Raw genomic sequence first — 3,759 nt, 5'->3', positions numbered from 1 at the left:
CAATCTACTTCCGTAAAGATTTACCACCTCAGAAACCCAATGGGAGTTGCTATTCGTCAGAATCGACTCGATGGCAGTGAGTTTGGTTTTGGTTACCTGTATTACTCTATTTCATTGCTTCTTCCCCTATCTATTCTCTCTTTATACTACTTGGCACGTAAATATGGCTATCTGATTAGTATTTAATCCCAGGAGAAAGGAATTTAGGCATTTTCCTCCCTAGATGTGAACTGGGGCATGCTTGCAAGCGAGCTAACCCTGTGGACAGGAGCCTAATTTTGGGGAACCTAGGTTGATAACGGTGTGTGCTGTTATACTCATCCCTATCTTGTTTATTCTGTCAGTAATAATGCCTGTTGATTATGCTATTAGAAGTGTCACCTATGTGCTTTGCTTCCAACTTGTGAATAGAGTGATATTGCTTCCATTTTATGCCAAATAATATTTGTTTTCATGCCGCCCTCACTATATATATTTATTTAAATTGTTTCTAACTGGAATAAATATTGTTTTCCAGGTGCACAGTATACAGTTGGGTGTGCAGTAAAGCACACTCCTCCAGGAAACCCCAATGACGCAGACACATAGCTATATAGATGTAGGTGGCAGCCCTGACTGTACAAATCATATGTTCCAAAATCCAAACACTCACTGCTGTTGAGTTGATTCCGATTCATAGCGACCCCTCCTTGGGTTTGCGAGGCAGTATCTCTATGGAAGTAGATGGCCTAGTCTTCCTTCCAAGGAGTGGCCAGTGGGTTTGAACTACCAGCCTTTTGGTTATCAGTGAAATGCCTTAGGCACTATGCTACCAGAGCTCTCTATATGTTCCAAAGGTAGAGAAATTTTATTTATGTTCATCATTGTACCCAAGAACTTAGGACATTGCTAGAAAAATAATAGTGAAAAAAGACATTTGTTAAATGTCTGAATTAATAAATAAGTGGAGGAAATTCTACAAAGTAAATTCAGCATTCTTTTTTTAAGTTACTACATGCTCAAGAACTATATTTTCCAATAAAAAAAGGATGACATATAGTCTGGCAAATATAAGTATAGTTATGGGAAGTGTATTAGATATTATAACTCTCTCAGAAATTTTGATGAATATGGTTATCGTAATTATAATTCAGGTCCGACTCGACGGCATATAACAACAAACAACAACAACAACAAATTATAATTCAGTAAAACAAATCTCTTTTTTAACCCCCAATTTATAATTTTTATTTTATTTTATTTTTTAATTGTGATTTGGATGAAAGTTTACAGAGCAAATCCACTTTCCATACATCAGTTCACATACACTTTGTCTCATGACATTGAATACAATTTACCACAATGCAACAGCTCCCCTCCCACTTCCTTCCTATAGTTACCTCTTCCCTGTATCCTTCTCTCCATGCATTCCTGACCCCTGGGCTATGTCCTGGTGCATACACAGCTCTTCTATTCTCCCCTGATTGTTCTCTCCAAGGAGTGTATCTAGCTAGTGTAGATGTTCACATCAGGTGCCTGTCTTTTGTTTGGCTGGAAACCACAGGTGTAAGTTCAGTTCCAGACCTGAAGGGCAGCTAGGGGCCATAGTCTCAGTGGTTCCATTAGGCTCTATCAGATCAGCAAACCTGGTCCCTTTTTCTTTTTTTCCAAATGATTTTGAGTTTTGTTCCACATTGTTCTCCCACTCTATCCAGGATCTCTTACATAGATCCCCCTCTGAGTGATTGACAGTGGTAGCTGGGCACCATCTGGTTCTTTTGGTCTCAGAGTCATATAGGCTGAGGATCACATGGTGTACCAGTCACTTGGACTAATCTTTTCCATGACTCTTTGGTTTTCTTCATTCTTCTTTGCTCTGGACGAAGAACCCACCGTTGCTTTTAGATGGCTGCTTGCAAGCTTTTAAGATCCTAGCTTCTACTTGCCAAAGTAGGAGGTGGAACAACGTTTAGTGTAGTATGTTATGCCAATTGAGCTTGATGTCTTCTGTGGTTTCAAGCCCTCAGATCCAACTACTCACTCCATCTGGGAAGCTGGCTTTGTCCAACAAGTGACTACAACCTTGTCCTTTGTCAGCTGTACTATATACCTGGGAATTCTTACAGAACACAGCAATACACTTGTAGAAACATTGTCTGCCAACCCTATACATGGTCTTGGGAACACTTCCCCCTGCATAGACATACCTAATGGTTCAACCTGTCCACCCATCTATCCACCCATATATCCATGTTTGCCTTCACTGACAATGCACTACTGTGTGTGCAAAAGGGTTCATCTTTGTTGTCTGTACCTCCCATGTACCTCTCTATGAACCAAATCTCTTGGACTAAATTTGTATTTTCATGAAAATCATGTTTGATAGCGACTGACTCATAGCAACCTTTTGGGTTTCTGAGGTGATATCACTAAGGAAATAGATTGCCCTATCTTCCTTCCGAGGAGTGGCTGGTGGATTTGAACTGCCCGCCTTCTGGTTAGCAGTCAAATGCCTTAGGCACTACATCACCAGAGCTCTCATGTTTGATAGAGACAGTTTTTTTTTTCATCATTCTAAAAAAAGAGTGTTAATACAAATATCCATAATAACCTTGGCAATAAAACATTTATCCTTCTGGGTTTCCTCAGGTGTGATCAAATACATAGAAGCAGGCCTCTTGCTCTCTGTAGATGGCATAAATGGCATAGGGATGGAATCTGGTAAGTATTTAACAATGATCTAAGTAAGTGATATTGCCAGTGTGGTAGTTAAGGTTATGTGTCTGCCTTGCTGGTCCTGGTTTTGAGTTGTGGAGCAGCTGGATATAGTTATTCCCTGTGATGAGACTGGTAATCAACTCCATGGTGGAATGGACTGGAGCAGCTGAGTAGCTGCCTTAGGGATGTGGTCTGCTTCCATTATATAAGGAGAAATTTTAAGAAAGGTTTCTGTAGCTTTTTGGTGCACTTGGACCCTGCATGTAGCCGAGTCTTCATTTAGCAGCCTGCCCTGTTTCCTGCTGATCTTGGGACTGCCTCTGCACTTGAACTACTGTCCTGGCATGTTGTTTGGTAATATTGGGACTGTGCCATTTTATTTGTTGACCTTGGGCTAGTTAGCCTCACCAGCCAGCAGTTTGTCTGAATGAAGAGACACCTCTAGCTCCAGTGGGCTGGGAGCAAGAGGCAGAGCTGAAGCCCAAGGTCGAGGGAATTTCACCCAGCCCCTAGAACTTTGAACTCAGATTTCTAGCCTCCTAAACTGTTATAAAATTAAACCCTGTTAGTTAACACCACCCACTTGTGGTATTTCCTGTCAGAGTGGCACTAGGTAACCAAAACAGCCAGTTATTCTATTTTTAAAGTCGTTATTTTGCTGAACTTAAAATACTGATGGTGGCTTACCGAGCAAACACTCTTGAGTTTTAACTGGCAGAATTTTGGATATAGAAATCAACCTGGATCAAATTTTCAAGAAGGCTCTCAGCAAAATATCTAGGTTTATAGTTTTGTCTCAACTTTTGATTCAGCCCTCATCAGAAAGATTTTTTTCGGTCTCTGCATATCCTAAAGAGACTCCTCTACTCACTATTTAATTTAGGTAAAACAAAAATTATGAAGGGACATCAATTGCTGTGTTTAGGGCTTAATTCCTGGCAAAAATGAAAGCACATGATTACATTATATAGTAGACTAATCCAGCAGCAAAACACCAAGTTGCCTCAGATGCCAAGCCATGAGAATGTTGTTCTTGTTGTTATATGCCATCGAGTTACATCC

The sequence above is a fragment of the Orycteropus afer genome, unplaced genomic scaffold, assembly GCF_000298275.1.
Source record: "Orycteropus afer afer isolate SDZICR_OR568_19922 unplaced genomic scaffold, OryAfe1.0 scaffold00292, whole genome shotgun sequence".
Classification (NCBI taxonomy): Eukaryota; Metazoa; Chordata; class Mammalia; order Tubulidentata; family Orycteropodidae; genus Orycteropus; species Orycteropus afer.
The sequence above is the reverse complement of the archived record's forward strand: the minus strand, read 5'-3'. Positions refer to the sequence as shown.